The sequence below is a fragment of the Saccopteryx bilineata genome, chromosome 7 (assembly GCF_036850765.1).
Source record: "Saccopteryx bilineata isolate mSacBil1 chromosome 7, mSacBil1_pri_phased_curated, whole genome shotgun sequence".
NCBI classification, from domain to species: domain Eukaryota; kingdom Metazoa; phylum Chordata; class Mammalia; order Chiroptera; family Emballonuridae; genus Saccopteryx; species Saccopteryx bilineata.
The window spans coordinates 78,172,270-78,191,240 of NC_089496.1; positions in this window are offsets into that span (position 1 = coordinate 78,172,270).

The window sequence follows — 18,971 nt, forward strand, 5'->3', positions numbered from 1 at the left end:
CACAGGTCAGGTTCGTGCTTGTATTTTTGAGGGCCAGTAAGCTCAATTTATTTCAGCGGAGTCAATGCTGACATAGTCAAGGTAAGCAAGCATATGCAAACTGTGCTTTGGTAATAATCCACTGTATTGTAAAAATCCAATTAGAATATGTATATTCTATATTCACACACACACACAAATAGATACAGGTCTCCAGAGCTATTGGAGGCAAACATCTATGGAATTAGGGAGCCACTGTGGCAGTCTTTTGGTACACAAATGATACCGAACACTGTGAATTGATTGATGCTTTTTCTAATTATGTTATTGACATTTGGAAAGTGCAGAAAATTACAAGGAAAGGGATAAGAATAACCTATACACTCCACCTAATATTAAAAATGTACTTACATTACCATTTTAGAAATGTAGAAAATTATTAGAAAAGTAAAAATCACATGTAATGTCAATATCCACTTTAACAGTTTGATATGAACACATACACAAAAATGTACATATACATGCATAGGAAAGGATTTACATAGACACTTTATTTTCATTGGGATTTTACTATTATATATGCAGCTTTTTACCTGAAGCTTTTCATTTGAAATTGTACCATTAGTTTTCTTTTTACATTATTAACTATATTTCTAAAGTGTGTTTATTGTAAATGGTTATAAAATATTCCCATGAGATAATAAGCTCCATGAGTAACTAAGTCTCTCTTATTCACATAGTCTGTAACAAGTATGCCATAATTTAACTATTTACCTATTGTTGGACGTTTAGGTGGCTTCCAAATTTTCACTGCTATTAATGTTATGACATTATCAATGTATGACTTTCCCAGACATTCCCCCTTGCCCCTTTTTCTCTCTCTCCCACCCTCCCAGAGTAATTCTGTTTTGCCTGATGATTCTTTGAGCTGTTGTGATGCAGATTTGGAAGGCAGAACAAGAGTCCTGTGCTTTAGGACTGCAGAAGGCTTTTCTGAGACTCTTAGAGGACAAGATGTGAGTGTAGCTAAAAAAATTAAACTAAAGAGAAAAAAAATATTGCAGTGGTCTATGTAATCTCCTTACTGTGTTTTTAAAATGCAAGGATAGAAACTGAAGTGGAACCAATTCTTTTTTTGCCTGTGCAATATTCATCCTTGAGTATTAGGGCAACTTAATTGCTGAAACAGACCATCTCTCAAATCTTGGTGGTTTAATTAACATCATTAACATTTATTTTTAACTCATGTCATATCCAGTGAGGTGTTCAGTTGATGGCCTTTATGTGGAGATGTAAAAATTCAGCTCCTTCTGCCTGGCCAGATAGCTCAGCTGGTTAGAGCATCATCCCAATATGCAAAGGTTTTGGGTTCCATCGCTGGTCAGGGCACACACAGGAACAGATCAATGCTTCTGTCCCTCTCTCCCTTTCTTCTCTTTCTAAAATCAATCTTCTTTTTTTTTTCTTTTTTTTAAACACCTCAGCTCCTTCTATGTGGTGGATCTGATGTTCCCCAGGGCCTCTGAGTCCTATACTGGTCCCTCTACATCAGTGATAGTCAACCTGGTCCCTACCGCCCACTAGTGGGCATTCCAGCTTTCATGGTGGGCGGTAGCGGAGCAACCAAAGTATAAATAAAAAGATAGATTTAACTATAGTAAGTTGTTTTATAAAGATTTATTATGCCAAACTTAGCGAAAATCCGACATAAAGTATAATACTTGGTAAGTAATTATTATTATATGCTTTAACTTGATGTAACTCTGCTTTATAAATTTTATAAAATAAAGTTACTTCCCTACTTTAATTTTGTTGTTGTTGTTTTTACAGAGACAGAGAGTCAGAGAGAGGGATAGACAGGGACAGACAGACAGGAATGGAGAGATGAGAAGCATCAATCATTAGTTTTTCGTTGCGTGTTGCAACACCTTAGCTGTTCATTGATTGCTTTCTCATATGTGCCTTGACCACGGGCCTTCAGCAGACCGAGTAACCCCTTGCTCCAGCCAGTGACCTTGGGCTCAAGCCAGAGAACTTTTGCTCCAACCAGATGAGCCTGTGCTCAAGTTGGAGACCTCAGGGTCTCGAACCTGGGTCTTCCGCATCCCAGTCCGACGCTCTATCCACTGTGCCACCGCCTGGTCAGGCTACTTCTCTACTTTATAAATCACCATTACTGTGGAACTGTGGACTGTTAGAAAATTTTACTACTAACAGAGATACAAAAGTGGGTGGTAGGTATAAAAAGGTGACTTCCCCTGCTCTACATCCTACCTGAATAAGAAACAGAGAGAGCTTAGAGTCCTTTAGAGGAGTTTTAATGTGCCAGACACATTAGTATTAGCAGATGTCTGCTAATAGGAGCAGACATCATTTTTGCCCCATTCCATTGCCCAGAATTTAATCACAAAGTTCTCAATAGCCTGCAAGGGAATTTGAGAATGTATTATAGTTTATTGTGTCCCAGAAATGGCCAGTTCCTGCCATCACTCCCTACTCCCTGAAATCATGGTTAAACTTTACCTTGAGGTATCGGTGTTCCTCTGGCAAACGGTGGGCACAGGGCCCAAGGGAGGCTATTTGGGATCTTCTCCTCAGACATTTGCATCTGGAGTAAAGTGAGAAAAGAATGGAAAAGATTCGCAGCTATTTCACCCTGATGGTGGTGCTCTTAAATGACCATTTATTTCTTCCTTCAAGGAATCTCCCATCATAGCCTTGAACTCATCTTTTACTAGAACTAGATATTCAACTTTTCCTTCACATCCTTGATCTAACCACATACTTCCAACAAATTCCTTGGCTCAGTGGTAGAGCATCGGCCTGGCGTGCGGAAGTCCCTGGTTCGATTCCCGGCCAGGGCACACAGGAGAAGCACCCATTTGTTTCTCCACCCCTCCCTCCTTCCTCTCTGTCTCTCTCTTCCCCTCCCGCAGCCAAGGCTCCATTGGAGCAAAGATGGCCCGGGCACTGGGGATGGCTCCTTGGCCTCTGCCCCAGGTGCTAGAGTGGCTCTGGTCACGACAGAGCGACGCCCGAGATGGGCAGAGCATCGCCCCCTAGTGGGCATGCCAGGTGGATCCTGGTCAGGCACATGCGGGAGTCTGACTGTCTCCCTGTTTCCAGCTTCAGAAAAATCCAAAAAAAAAAAAAAGAATTCCTTGGTTGCCCAAATTAGATACAGTTGGTTGCTTGTTGCTTATAATCAAAGGACCCTAACCAATACAAAATCTGACTTATTTTGGAATTATGTTCAGTTGTTATTAATCTGCATTTCTTTGCAAATATCACCACTCCTGGAGAATGGCTTTATGAAGGTTACAGAAATCATGTTACAATAAATTGATTTTTACATAAATCATTATCTTATTTCTGATTACTTCCCTAAGCCAAATGCTTAAATCAAATAGGTTTTTAAAAAGCATTTTGAGCCTGACCAGGTGATGGTGCAATGGATAGACCATTGACCTGGGACACTGAGGACCCAGATTTGAAACCCTGAGGTTGCTGACTTGAGCGAGGGTTCATAGACATGACCCCATGGGCTTGAGCCCAAAGGTCTCTGGTTGAAGCCCAAAGTCACTGGCTTAAATACTAGGTTGCTGGCTTGAGCAAGAAGTCACTGGTTTGGTTGGAGCCCCCCGGTAAAGGTACATATGAGAAAGCAATCAATGAACAACAAAGGGACCACAACAAAGAATTTATGCTTCTTATCTCTCTCTCTTCCTGTCTGTCTCTCTATATATATCTCTCTGTCTCTGTCTCTCTCACTAAAAATAAATAAAAAGCATTTTTATATTAATCACATTTTCTACTCATTTAAATTCCAATACAAAATATTTTCATTTCATAAACATTTCATTTCAGCTTTAGAAAAGTGTGTTTTCTTCATTGTAAGTAGTACCAAACACAAGAAAGCACTCACCACACAGTCTAGTGTTAAAGTTAGATCGATGCAGAAATCCTTACAGAAGTTCTAGACCAGGGGTTGGGAACCTATGGCTCACGAGCCAGATGTGGCTCATTTGATGGCTGCATCTGGCTCACAGACAAATCTTTAATAAAAAAAAAATAACGTGAAAAATATAAAACATTCACATGTATTACAATCCATTCATTTCCTACCGCTCATGTTCATGGTTGCGGGTGGCTGGAGCCAATCACAGCTGTCCTCCAGGACAACACCAAATTTTTATTGGATAATGCGTAACATACATAGGTCGTTGTACGGCTCTCATGGAATTACATTTTAAAATGTGTGGTGTTCATGGCTCTCTCAGCCAAAAAGGTTCCGGACCCCTGTTCTAGACCCAGTTTGAGCTTTCCAAGAAAGCTGCACCCTTGGTTGCGAGAGGAAGGCAGAAATGTGCCTGCAGATGAAGGCAGCCTTCCGGGGCTTATTGGATCAGTTCTGGTCTCGGTTTCAGAGGAAGCCCTTCCTCATCCCGATCTCTTATTCTTGTCTCTGTCCTCTACACGTGATGTTTCTCAGCTTCCAGGAAGCACCTAACCACTAGAGCTCCTGGCCACAGAAGTCGGTCAGGTCTTTACAATATTGCCCATCATGAGGTCTTTGTTAAGTGAAGACAAATTCTTTCAGAGGATGGACTGTCTTCTTGGTGTAGAAAAGGAAATGGAGATTTGGGATACAGATATTCGTGAATCTCGAAAAGGAAATAGGCATATTTTTTTTAATTTTCTAAAAGAAGAAAAGATTTTTGAGCCTTTCATACCAATGGTAATTTTTAGACAATATTCAACTGTAAAACTGGAGCAGCTGCCATCAGTAAATAAAATTTCCCTCAGGTGCTGCCAGCTCAACCAAGTATATTTTGTTGTTGTTGTCCAACGTGTTGTGCTGCTCGAAAAACAGTTTCTCTATCAAAATATTAGCATAAAATGTTTAATTAGTATTTAACCCAAAATATATATTTAAACAAGCACAAATTAACTACAGATAAAAATTTTAACAGAGTAACACAAATGCATGAGTAAACACTTTTAATAAAATTAGGTTGAGAAATCTTCCTTAACTTGAAACCAAAGCCAGAAGAAATTTAAAAAGCTTTAAAAAATCACCTAGAAATAAAAAGAATTGGTAGGAGAGGAGAGGGGGTTGTAAGAAATACAAATTGGTAGTTACAAAATAGTCACAAGGTTGTAAAGTACAGCATAGGGAATATAGTCAATAATACTGTAATAACTATGTATAGTGCCAGGTGGGGGGACCGTTTTGTAAAGTATATGATTGTCTAGCCACTACGCTGTACACTCAACACTAATATAACATGATATTAAATGTGAATTGTAATTTAAGATATAACCTGGTAGGATCATTTTGTGAGCAAATTTCCCTATATGAAATGTTTATCTACTGAGTCCTGGAACAGTTTAAAGAAAAAGGAAATATTTCAAATATACATGTTGTTACAAGCAACATAACACTATTATTGCCAAACCTAACTAAACAAAAAGAAAACTACTAACTAATCTCACTTATAAATAGTGATGGAAAATCTCCTAAACAAAATATTAGGAACTAGAACTGAACGAGACACTGAAAAGATAGTAGATCATGAATGAGTGTAATTCACTTGAGGCTATAAGGATAATTTGATATTGGTAAATAAATTAACAGATTATACTCTTTTAGATGCAAAAACATTTGATTCCAAATCTACTCCTGATTTAAAAAAGAAAACTGTGATGTAGAATTGAATAAATAACGCCCAAATAGTACAAAACAATACACACTGTAAATCTAAGGCCAGTATTTTGCTATGTGGATAAATAATGGAAAAATTTCCATTAAAGTCAGAAATAAGATAAGGTATCTTAGATCATCATTATTATATACTATTGTTCTAAACATTCAAGACAATATAGTTAATCAAGAAAATGAAACGAAAGGTATATATACGTAAAGGGAAGAAGCAAAATTTTCATATTGCCAGCTACTGTAATTTTATACATGTGAACCTCAGGAAAACAAATGCCCAAACTTTTGGAACTATTCTACACCAACAATATAACTAGTAAAAAAAAAAAAAAACTACCATATTTACAATAGCAACTAACAACAACAACAAAAACATAGAAAAAAAACTAAAAAGAAATATGCAGTAATAAAAATTGTAAAACTCTACCAAGAAATACAAAAGAATTATTGCATACATAAAAAGACATACTTTGTTTCTGGACCGAAAAATTTGGCATTGTAATGATGTGAATTCTCTTTAAAATAGACTATAAATTGCATGTAATCCCAATTCCAACAGGATTATTCTAGAATTTAACAAAAATTGGCTTAAAATTCATACACAAAAGCCATAACAAAAATTATGAAAGGGCTGGGAGGGAGGGGACACACACTTTACCTGTTAGTAGTAACATCTTCTACTGAACAGTAACAATAGCAGCAACATAGATGGTATTGGCGTAGGAGGAAGAAAAGACTACCAAAGGACAGTGTAGAAAATCCCAGAAGCAAACTCAGGTATCATGATAATTCAGTGTATAATAAGTGTGGCATTTCAAACCACAGGGGAAATCTGTTAGTAACTAAATAATTTGTGACAACTGGCTAGCCACTTTAGAAGAAAAATTTTATAAATTAAATTCATGAGATTAAATTTTTTTTTCTTTTTTTTTTTCTTTTTTTTATTAATTTTTAGAGAGGAGAGAGAGAGAGAGAGAGAGAGAGAGAGAGAGAGAGAAGGGGGAGGGAGGAACAGGAAGCATCAACTCCCATATGTGCCTTGACCAGGCAAGCACAGGGTTTTGAACCGGAGACCTCAGTGTTCCAGGTCGACGCTTTATCCACTGCGCCACCACAGGTCAGGCGAGATTAAATTTTTTAATAAGTGTAGACAGCATAACAAAATCTGAGTAAACACTTCCAACAAGAGTAGAACAAGTCTTTCTTAATTTGATACCAAGTCAGAAATGATAGAAGAAAATGAATTTCCATAGAAATTAAATATTTCCTGGCACCAAAAACCAAAACAGAATACCATAATTATAGAAGCTTGACAGACTTAAGAAACCTATTTAGTAACATACATGATGAACAAAGAATTACTACTACTGTATGAAGAGTTCTTACAAATTAATTTAAAAATATAAAAATGGTTGAAGATGCCAATTCATAAAAAAAGAAATTAAAATAGACCAAAAAAACCCCAAAATAAAAACAAAACACAAAGATATGTTCCATTTGTGATTTTCAAAAATACAAATATAAACAACAAAAGAGAAATCTTTGAAACCATAAGATTGGCATAAGATGAATTACAAAAAAACAAATATTAGTGTAAGGGAAGCAAACTCTTACCTCTGCCCTCTAAGGGCTTTTTGACTGGCCTTGAGAATAACTGACATAAAACAGATTAACAGGAGAAAAGCATATACATTTATATAAAGTTTTACGACAAAGGAGCCCTTATAAGACTTGGAAGACCCAAAGAAATGGGTGTTTATGTTTGCTTATGTTTGTTTATTGCATACAGAACATCGTCTTCGAAAAATATTAACAAGAGTTCTTTGAAGACTAGGCTTAATATGTCTTCTTCCAAAGAGGATTTCATTTCATTCTTTCGGGTACCTGGAAGCATTATAGCTCATTCTAAATCCACCTCAAATTAAATTAAGAAGTCTGAGGTTACCTAGACCAGTGATCCCCAACCCCCAGGCCGCAGACTGGTACCGGTTCATGGGCCATTTGGTACCTGTCTGCAGAGAAAAAATAAATAACTTAGATTATTTCCGTTTTATTTATATGTACATTTAAGTCTGAACAATGTTTTATTTTTTAAAAACGACCAGATTCCCTCTGTTACATCCGTCTAAGACTTACTCTTGATGCTTGTTTCGGTCACGTGATACATTTATCCGTCCCACCCTAAAGGCCGGTCCGTGAAAATATTTTCTGACATTAAACCGGTCCATGGCCCAAAAAAGGTTGGGGACCACTGACCTAGTCCACAAGAAATCCCCCCCGCCCCTTTTCTCCCTTCCCATCAATTCAAGGCAACCTCATCTGAAGAGACCTAGGGGTAGAAACGGGAATTGAGATACGGATAAGATTGAGGGTGAGGTGGGACCTTTACCCTGGGGATAACTTAGTCCTTTAAGGTCTGAGGTTAATATGGGGACAGGTCTATTAGACTCCCTTCCATTTCTGTACCTCAAGTCCATCATAATACACCCTAGGTTTGCCCTCCAGGCAACTCCCTCAGAGCAAAAACAGCTCTGGGCTCTGCTTACCTCTCTGCTACCCCATTCACGTCAGATGCTCTCAAGATGTTTTTCTTTTTTTTTTTTTTTTGTATTTTTCCGAAGCTGGAAACGGGGAGAGACAGTCAGACAGACTCCCGCATGCGCCCGACCGGGATCCACCCGGCACGCCCACCAGGGGGCGTCGCTCTGTTGCGACCAGAGCCACTCTAGTGCCTGGGGCAGAGGCCAAGGAGCCATCCCCAGCGCCCGGGCCATCTTTGCTCCAATGGAGCCTCGGCTGCGGGAGGGGAAGAGAGAGACAGAGAGGAAGGAGAGGGGGAGGGTTGGAGAAGCAGATGGGTGCTTCTCCTGTGTGCCCTGGCCGGGAATCGAACCTGGGACCCCTGCATGCCAGGCCGACACTCTACCACTGAGCAAACCGGCCAGGGCTTCAAGATGTTTTTCTATTTCAGTTTTATTCAACTATTTTAGTTCTTGTCACTAGAAGTGCTGGTCTAAAGAACATAGCCTATAAATTACACTTCTTTCACTTATTCTTACCAACATTGGCATTTTTATGATGTGAAAAGAATTTCCAAAATTAGATCATATTTCATGTTATACTTACTTATAAAATAGAAGGATACTTCTTACTGTAACAGGAAGAATGTAACTTTTCAATTTAGATGGAATTTCCAAATAATGCCCCACACTGAGGACAAGAGGGGATTGCTGCCTCTATGTTCTGATGGGAGGAACTGTGGATCTGTCAGACACCTCCCTTCAAGCCTTGCTAAATGGCAACTGGTCCTTTGGTTTTCCACCCCTGCCCTTTATCTAACTATTCTGGGCAAAAGCCTGGAGTTTGTTCAGAGGGACAGGGCGGCAGTGACTTCTAGGCTGTAGAAGGAAAGTTTTGGATATTCTCCTCTCTACTCTCTATTCATAGAGAAAGAAAAGAAAGCACTCCACTTCCAGACCAAGTAAAGAAGGCTCCTAGAAGTCTTCTCGTTGAAATGAGGGGTTCCTGCCTTACGGTCCTGCAGCGGGGTGACACTGAGCTATAAGACACTCAGGGTGGATATAAGCAGGGTGTCATAACAGAACTTGAACTTTCTGTGAATCCCCTGGAGGGTAGGGGTCAACCTGAACAGAGGGACCAAAGGCTGCCTCTGGCTTACGTCAGGGCTTCTCAGACTTAGCTGTGCGCATGAATCGACTGCTGATTCAGTCCGTTGAGGATAGATCTGAGGTTCCACATTTCTAACAATGTTCCATGTGTCAACGATGCTGCTGGTCCCTGGACCACACATGGGGAATTTGAAGTGGGGAGCTTGGCTGGAACAACTCCCCACAGCAAGGCAAGGAGGAAGAGCCCTTGTGTTGGGTGAGGAGCCAGTGTCCTAGCATTTGATATGGCCGAGATGTGCAAGTTAACCTTAGGTAAAGCGGACGTCACAGGAGCAGCTGTGTTTGAGATGGCTTGAAAGTCTCGCCCAGGACTGCCAGCCAGAACCAGAGGGACATCAGCAGCAGGAGGTTGTGGAATGACCGCTGGCACAGGAACTAGAGTTCTTAAGAAGTTATCTGGGGAGCACGGAACTACAACAGAATTGACATGTGTCCCCAAAAACCATAACAGGACCCACAAAACAGCCAGCGCCTAACACTACATCAGAGAACCGCAAAGGACAACAGCTACGTAAAAAGACTCTGTCCCTTGTCTTTGTCTCTTCCTTCCTTATCCTTTGAGCCTCTCTCTCTCTTTTTCGCCCCCCGAGAGAAAAGAGAAAGGATGAGAAGTGTGAAAACAGAGACCATACCCTCCTCCCCACAGAAAGTCTCTGATCCTCAGGCAAGGACTGAGCTAGGGGGAAGAGAAGGGTTATACAAACTTTAGAATCAAAGTTTTTAGCTGAATAAGACTGGACATTTTAACACTTTAAAGTGAATCCTAATTACTGAAAGGAAATTTCCTTATCACTGAAAGCCAACAGAAATATTTGGGCTTGGTTGGTACCCAGGGGCCAGGAAGAGAGATCTGACCATCAGAAAAGAAGAGTGGTGGAGGAACATTAAGGCCATGTTCTGGCTCACCCGTGAGGTTCAGCCCATTCTATAAACCAGTTATATTTCAACGGCTCAGTTTATGCCCACTGCCCTGGCCAGTTAGCTCGTAAGTCAGGAATTGGCCTGTATAATTACTAAATACCTCAAGAGGGAACCCTTTTCCAACCCAATTTCATATTTTAAAGGATCAAATCTTATTAAATCAATCAACATGATCCTAGGTTTTTAGTAAGGTGACAAGTTGCTTTTATTTATTTCGTATATTGTTTTTGTTTTCGTCAAGTTACCTGTACATTTCGCATGTAAAATATGTAATTCCCATCATGTAGTCAGAAGTATCCACATGGCTTGATGCTTCTTTGGAAAGGAAAACTAGCAATTAATTTCTATGGAGGAAACCCTCTGGTAACAGATCAAGAACATGAATATTTTGTTAAAGGAAGTATTTTTGGTTAACTAAAGAATAGGCTGATAATCAGAAAGAATAAAGGAAGTTTAAAGCTGTTTTCCCCAAAATAAGCAACAAAAGTCAACATGCTGTAAAAACTAGTTCCCCGCATTACAAATATATACATTAACAAGGGAAAACTGGGCAAAGATATGAAAGGCAATCAACCGAGGAGGAAGTACAAATGGCTAAACTCCACATGAAAAGTTCACTCTCATCAGTCACCAGGGAAGTGCAAATTTAATAACACAAAGTGATAGCATCTTACACCTCCAACTGGCAAAATCTTAAAAGTTGACAATACTAAGTGTCTGAGAAATGTCAAAATATGAAAACTCTCCTACACTGCTAGTAGGAGTGTAAAATGGGGCAACCACTTAGAACTTGGCAAATCTAGTTATAGATATACACATCTTCCTCCACAGCAATCCCTCTGTGGGGCACACCACAGAGCTGGTGGGCATCCACATTTTTTTGCATATGTAGTCTAGTAAGTGATTTTTAGACGAGATCGGGCGTGTTCAGGGTGGTATGGCCGTAGACGTAAGTGATTTTTAAAAACAATATCACTACTTGCAAATTTTTAAATACACATAGATGAGGCCCCGAGGTCCCTGACCTTTAGCTGCAAAAGATGTGATTTTACAATTGTTATAAATACTAACATTTAAAAAATAAAACTGTTATGTCACTATTTTAAATCGATTCAAAAGTGGCATACCCTGGCTGGGTACAGTGATGTCCCGATGTACCAGGGTTGCGGGTTGAATCCCCAGTCAGGGCACATACAAGAATCAACCAAGGAATGCATAAATAAGTGGAACACAAATTGATGCTTCTTTCTTCCTTCCTCTTTCTCTCTAGAATCAATAAAAAAAAATTAAATGTTAAGAGTGGCATAAGATAAATAACAACTATTTTTTTAAAATACACAAACAGCTCTCCTTTAACATTGGAAATTTTACCTTTCTTTAAATTTGTATTTCCATCAATGTCATCACTAAAGTTTATTTTAATATATTTTTTGCTTGAATATCTTTTAATAATGACTCTATAGTATTTGTTACAGAAATGTATATATAATAATTACAAGATATTTTTCTTGTGTCTTTAAGATTCTGAGGGTTAAAGAAAATTTTTATTAAAAAATTACCATTAAATGACTAATTTAAATATTAATGTCTTATTACATTTAATTATTATATTAATTACTAATAACTTATTACCATTAATCAAAAACTAAACATATTGCAAATGTTGATAATTATTAACTGTAAAAATGTAAAACTTTTATTAGAAAAACATCTTTTAAATGAAATGAATGGGGAAAGTTTTCTTTTAGTTCATGTATCCAGATATGAATATTGCTTATTCCTAAAATGAAACAGGTCTTATTGTAAATTAACAACAAAATAAAAGAAATGAGACCGGACCTAGTGCAAAGGTTACCACAACAGTATATTAATGATTAGGTGTATCTTTTATAATAAATACCACTAAATATACCTGTTGTATAAATACAATAAATACATGATGGAAGCAAACATGAGATAAGAATTGTCTGATAGAGGACAATGAGCAGGAAATCTAAATCCAGATAAGGAGTGTATATGAATTTATAATATCTAATCATCTTTTTACCAAGGTAATAGAAATGTTTCTTCTACAGGGATGAATAAATGTCCAAGAAAATATAAAACACTAACATTTCCAACAACAAGAGTAAATTCTCTTACTCAGGGTATACTGTCGATCTCTAGGAAATTAATATGAAATTCTTTACCTCCTCCCCCCCTTAAATCATGCAAATAACGCCGGGGAACCTGCGGTAACACCGAGCCGTGGTGAACTGAAGCCTAGTCTCCAAAATTTCTCCTCAGAGTGAGACATCAGGCTGTGCTTGTCACAGACAGGTGCTTCTCAGCATGCTTTCTACAGTCCCGCATTTTCTTAGTCTAACACAGATGGATCAAGACCAAGGAGCTGCCAGGAGTTCACTGTCCCAATGAAATAAGACACAATGCCCTCTATATTTCTTACCTAATGTACTCTACCAGCAGTCCTTCTCTGGCACGATGTGTTTGCTGGCAATCAGGAAGAGGAAGATAAGAAGGCATCAAATCAAACGTGTCCATCAGCCCCACTCTGCGATATTCCTAAATTCAGATCATCTCTTCATGGATCACAAAACTGGCTCTAACTCCACTAGGTTTGCCAAATTTGGCATTCACTCACATGCACAAAGGACACCAGTTAAATCTGAATTTCAATAAACAATTTTTTTTTTTTCCTGAAGCTGGAAACAGGGAGAGACAATCAGACAGACTCCCGCATGCGTCCGACCGGGATCCACCCGGCACGCCCACCAGGGGCGACGCTCTGCCCACCAGGGGGCGATGCTCTGCCCCTCTGGGGCGTCGCTCTATTGCGACCAGAGCCACTCTAGCGCCTGGGGCAGAGGCCAAGGAGCCATCCCCAGCGCCCGGGCCATCCTTGCTCCAATAGAGCCTTGGCTGCGGGAGGGGAAGAGAGAGACAGAGAGGAAGGAGGGGTGAGGGGTGGAGAAGCAGATGGGTGCTTCTTCTGTGTGCCCTGGCCGGGAATTGAACCCGGGACTCCTGCACACCAGACCAACGCTCTACCACTGAGCCAACCGGCCAGGGCCAATATCCTTCTTGATACCGTCTGTGGTGAAATGGAAACATTTCACATCAGCCCACATAGGACAGTATCGCCTGCCATAGGACGGCATGGTCCTACAGTTCATATTATAATATTTAAGGGATGGTTTTCATCCAAAGAAATCTGTGCTTTGCATGATCCAAATGGGTAAGTGGGAATCAGACCAAATTTCTCCTTAATTGATTTAACTAAATCTTTTATTTTTGCAGGTAAGTTAAAAGCTTGCTAAGTTAAATTTCTAAGAGCCAAGAGAATAAGCAGCTTAAAGAGTAATCTTTGATTCATGTACCCAGAAAAAGTTCTAGGTGTTAATTTTAACTTCACTTCCAAACCACATTTCCTACGGAGACGTTGATGAGGAAGCTGCTGGAAAATGAGGATGGCTGTCAGCGTTCTTCACCGGAACTGCTCTCGGGCTCTCAGGCCGGAAGCACAGCCGCGCTGTCTCCCAGATCTCCACAAAGGCCGGCCGGGTTCAGAGACAACGGCAAAGTTTCCCCAACAAATCTCAGGTGTTTCCAAATCTCCCTCACTCGTGTTTGCTTTTAAAGCTAAAGATTCCCCCAGTTATCGGCTCCAATGTGACCAGGAGAAAGACCTGTGGATGGACCTGGATAACAGCCTGTCTTCAGCTGCAGAGGCCCCTGGGAGGAAGTGGGGGGAGATGAGGTGTGAGTAACTAAACAGCAGTAAGGCTCAAAGAATCCTAGTCAATGAAGGAGGCACCCAAGAGAGGACTTGAGCTTCTCTCACCACTGCAAACTTCTCACACTATCTGAGGTTTCTGTCAACACTCCCTCGGGTTCAGACATCAATCCAAGGAGTTCTTGCCCTGATGCAACTATGTACCTTGTAAAAAGAGGTCATTGCCCCTGAATAATAGATTAGTGCAGGGGTCCCCAAACTTTTTACACAGGGGGCCAGTTCACTGTCCCTCAGACCGTTGGAGGGCCGGACTATAAAAAAAATATGAACAAATCCCTATGCACACTGCACATATCTTATTTTAAAGTAAAAAAACAGAACGGGAACAAATACAATATTTAAAATAAAAAACAAGTAAATTTAAATCAAGAAACTGACCAGTAATTTCAATGGGAACTATGAGCCTGCTTTTGGCTAATGAGATGGTCAATATGCTCCTTTCATTGACCACCAATGAAAGAGGTGCCCCTTCCGGAAGTGCAGCGGGGGCCGGATAAATGGCCTCAGGGGGCCGCATGTGGTCCGCGGGCCGTAGTTTGGGGATCCCTGGATTAGTGTATCTGATTACCTGGTTGACTATTAAGAGACAGTCAAAGATGAGAGGATGAAACATAGGACAGATAAGTTTTAATGAGAAGAATATAGAAAAGTACAAGTCACAGGGTAATAGCAGTTAAGGTAGTTTATTAGCCAGGGTTCTCCAGAGGAACAGAACCTATGGGTTACCATATATATTATACGTAGGTTATTAATATAGATCATATATCTGTCTGTATACATATAAACCAATGTCCTATTGGCTTATATATTTTAAATGTGTGTGTGTGTGTGTGTGTGTGTGTGTGTGAGTGATTCATTATAAAGAATTGCTTACATGATAATGAAGGCTGAGAAGTCATACAATCTCCCATTTGCAAGCTGGAGATGCATAAAAGCCAGTGATGTAGTTCAGTCCCAGTGGAAAGGCCTGAGAACCAGAGGTCCAACGGTTCCAGTCCAAAGCCAGAGGACCAATGTCCCATCTGAGCTGTCAGGCAGAGAGTTAATTCTCCTTCTACTCTTTCGATCTACTCAGACCTTCACTGGATTGGATGAAGCTCACGCACATTGGGAAGGGCAATCTGCTTTATTCAGTCTGTGGATTCAAATACTCGTCTCATCCAGAGCACTCTTGTAGACATACCCGGATATAATGTTGAGTCAAATATCTGGGCCCAGGATCCAATCCAACTGAACACATCACAGACAGGCTGCAGCAGAAATGCAGAACCAGGAGAAAGCACTGAAATACTAGATATGTGGAAATGGGGGGACCCAAGAACAGTATAAGGAAGCAGGAACCAACCTTTGCCCTCTTCACAATTATCTGGGATTTAACCCTAAACAACTGCTTTGGAGTATTCACTGTGAGGGGAGGTATTTGCCGAACCAAGAGTGATTCCTCTCAGAGTTCACACACATATTTCCAGGCCCACAAAACCAGTCAGTAACCCATAAAATGCATTCTGTGGATGCAAGAATGTAAGGAAAAATACACACCAGTTGGAGAGCTCAGTTTTGCTACTTACAAGTCAATGTCCTTGAGCTCTGAAAGCCTCAGTTCTCTCACCCATAAAATGGAGATAACAACACTTTAGGGTTGTTGTTGAGGATTACCAGAATGGCTGATGAGTAATAAATGCTCAATTAATGTGATCTGTATTAGTCACTGCCATAAACATACATACACACACAAATAATGGTGAAAGTGTAGACCTTGGCCAACGTCAACATTTGGGTAATAGTCAACACGTATTTCACAAAAATCTCCTCTTCGTTTTGTTGACAAACATCTGATCAGTTGCTTGTCTATGGGGACAGAAATATGATCTATTCATTCTCAGCTAACCTTATATTAGTGTCAATATTAATTAATTAATGCTAGTAGTTACTCAATAATGTAGAAATTAGTCAGCTCTGCACTTAAACCTAAGCATTCATGTGTCGTTAAATATAGTTAAAAACTATGTTTATTTTCTTCCACAAGCTGGTAGGATTTTTGGTACCAATAGTAAGCACCGAGTAACATGCTGTGTATTTCTCTGACCACATTCTATAACCATATACAAATGCTTTAGGTATTATTTCACATGAATCATGCTTTTCCACACTAGTAGCACAGAACCAGCTAAATAACTCATTAGGCCAGCATGTCTGGGAACAGCAATTCTCTACATTTGGGACCCAGATCAGCTGGACCGGAATCATCTAGTAGGCTCATTAAAAATCCTTTTCACCCTCCACTGCAACCCAGAACATAATGAATCACAATCTTTGGCAACGGGGCCCAGGAATCTTCCCATTAACAAGCTCCCTAGATAATTCTTGTTCAGAGTGAGGTTCAAAGAACACTGGGTTTAAGATTAAGGTGGTGTGGTTACTTGATAGAATATCACAACCTTTCACCTTCAAGCTCTTGACACTTTGTCAAAATTTAGTCTCATCACCATAAAAACACTTTTCATTTAATATAATCATTCTAAAATTAAATACCTTTCCTTGCCTTCCAGTCAGCGTTCTGGATTCAGTTTAATCATAGATAACTGAGGAGCAGAAACACAGTGGGGAGGGCAGGTGTTTAAAGCCTCTGATCTGCGACTGCAGGTTCAGATTCTCTGCACATTACTACTCCAGGTGTTTGCAGAGACAAGCTGCCCCTGACAGTCCTCAGCCTCCCTATCAAGCCCCCATCCTGCTCATCACAGCAAGCAGCAGGAGAGCCTGCACACTCAGTGTCCTGCAAACGTGATGAGTATGCCACAGCCACTTCTCCGGGGGGGGGGGGGGGAGCTGCTAGGTTTTCCCTAATTAAGTAGCAGTGCACTTCCGTTAGACAACGGTTAGCTTTTGTGCTTCTTTCCTTTCTCTACATGTTATGTTTGTTCTGACCATGATTGTTTAAATGTGATCTATTGAACCTAATAAAAAAAAAAACTGGTTTTAAATGTTGTCTCTTTTTTCACTTGTTCCTGTAATTCCTTTTATTATATTTTCCAAATCCATAGCTATGGAACAGATTTTTATAAGATTCTTCACCAGAGACAGTTTGCAAAGCACTGCTCTATACCACATTACTTTAAACACATTCAAAGAAAACACAGCCGTAATTTAGAATCTTGTCACCCGCTAAATAATAGGGCTCGTACCAGATCACCCACGAGACTCACTAGCTCTGTAATTCTCCATGGATACAGTAAGATCTCCCTTTTTTACAGGTGGATTGTTCACTTTGTAAATTAGCCAGGACAACGGTTTATATTTATAGCTCCCACTGTAACTCTGAACCATCTCCCCCACTGTGAGACTGTGTGGGTCTGAAGAATAAAGAGCATGTTAATAATAGCCTAATCAAAATGTAACTAAGAAGGGTAATTTGGCACCAAAATATTACATAATACACATCAAAGGCTAAACTCGAGATATTTCTTACCATCTGCTATTTTGGATGACCACTCTCTCCTCTGCTGAGATTTAAATATTTATATTTACATCAATATATTGAAGTATGCACTTCTTTCTCAACCTTCCTGCGCTTGCCTTCTTCTCGTGATACATATCATATTTTATAACAATCATTTGTGTAACATTCAGATTCCTTGCTAGACTTACAGCTTCACAAGAATGGAGATAATTCCTATCTTACCACTGGGTTCCACTGTTTCATAATCTCTGATATTAATAGATATTTGTTTGAATGAATAAATGAATAAATGAATCCATAAAATTCTTGGAGGTAGAATCGTGAATTAGGTTTTCATTTCTTCACAGCATCTTAAGTATTTCTGGTTCCATTATCATCTTCTTGCTCCAGAATTCTGAGCATAAATTCTATAGTTTGAATAGAATCTAAGAATTCATGTGTGTCTGTCCAGGGAACCACAGTCATAAGATATCTCAATTTCTTCAACTCACCTTTTTAAAAGAATGCCCAAAGTCCAATGTAACTTTTATCTGCAAGTCTATTTCTGATAGTTGTCAATCTCTCTCATTTTCTGCTTCAGTGAGACACTGTAAATTGTGCTTTTACATTTCTATTGATGATCACATCATATCTCTGTGGCTTGCACTGCCTAAGCAGGATTCCTTTTTAATTTTAATTTAGCCAGCAGGAGCTTGAAAATCATAGTACTTTAAAGTTAAGTTACTTTCCTTCCCCAGAGAAAGTGTAGACAAGCAAATTTAAAGAAAGATCCAGTTAGATAAGCTCCATCTCTGGGATCCACATCCCCCGAGTTAGCGCCCAAGGTCTGCATGTTTCCCGTGTAATATCTAACAAGGTCTCCCTTTCTTCCCATGGACACTGCTCACAGTAAGAGCTGACATCCCGATATGGATTACCCCCAGGCCTTTCAAAACCAGCTGCCCCTCCGCAAGTCTCCGAATGGCTTGTGTGCTGGTGGGGACCATCTGGATAGCGGGTAGATAAACAAGTTTCAACATATGGACCATAACATATACAAAGCTCTGCTCCACTAGTGCAGAAAATTAAGAAGACGTTGCTCCCTTGATATGAAAGACTCATGCAGAAGAGCGGTCCTGTGGAGGAAGGGCCTTCCCCAAAAACGTGCAGCGGACAGCCTCGTTCCAGCTCCTTCTCTCCCAGTCATGGAACAGGCTGCTTGATCGCTCCCAGTCTCCTCAGTGTCCTCACCTGAAAATGAAAAAGGGTGCCAAGTCAACTCTGGACTCCCTCCTTCCTTTCCTCCCTTTTTTTTTCCTTCCTCCTTTCCTACTAGAAGATGTTTAATACATACCTACCATACGTGGTCCAAGCATGGTGCAGGTGCTGGGCATATCGGTGTGGAAAGCAGACATGGTCCCTGTCCCTGAA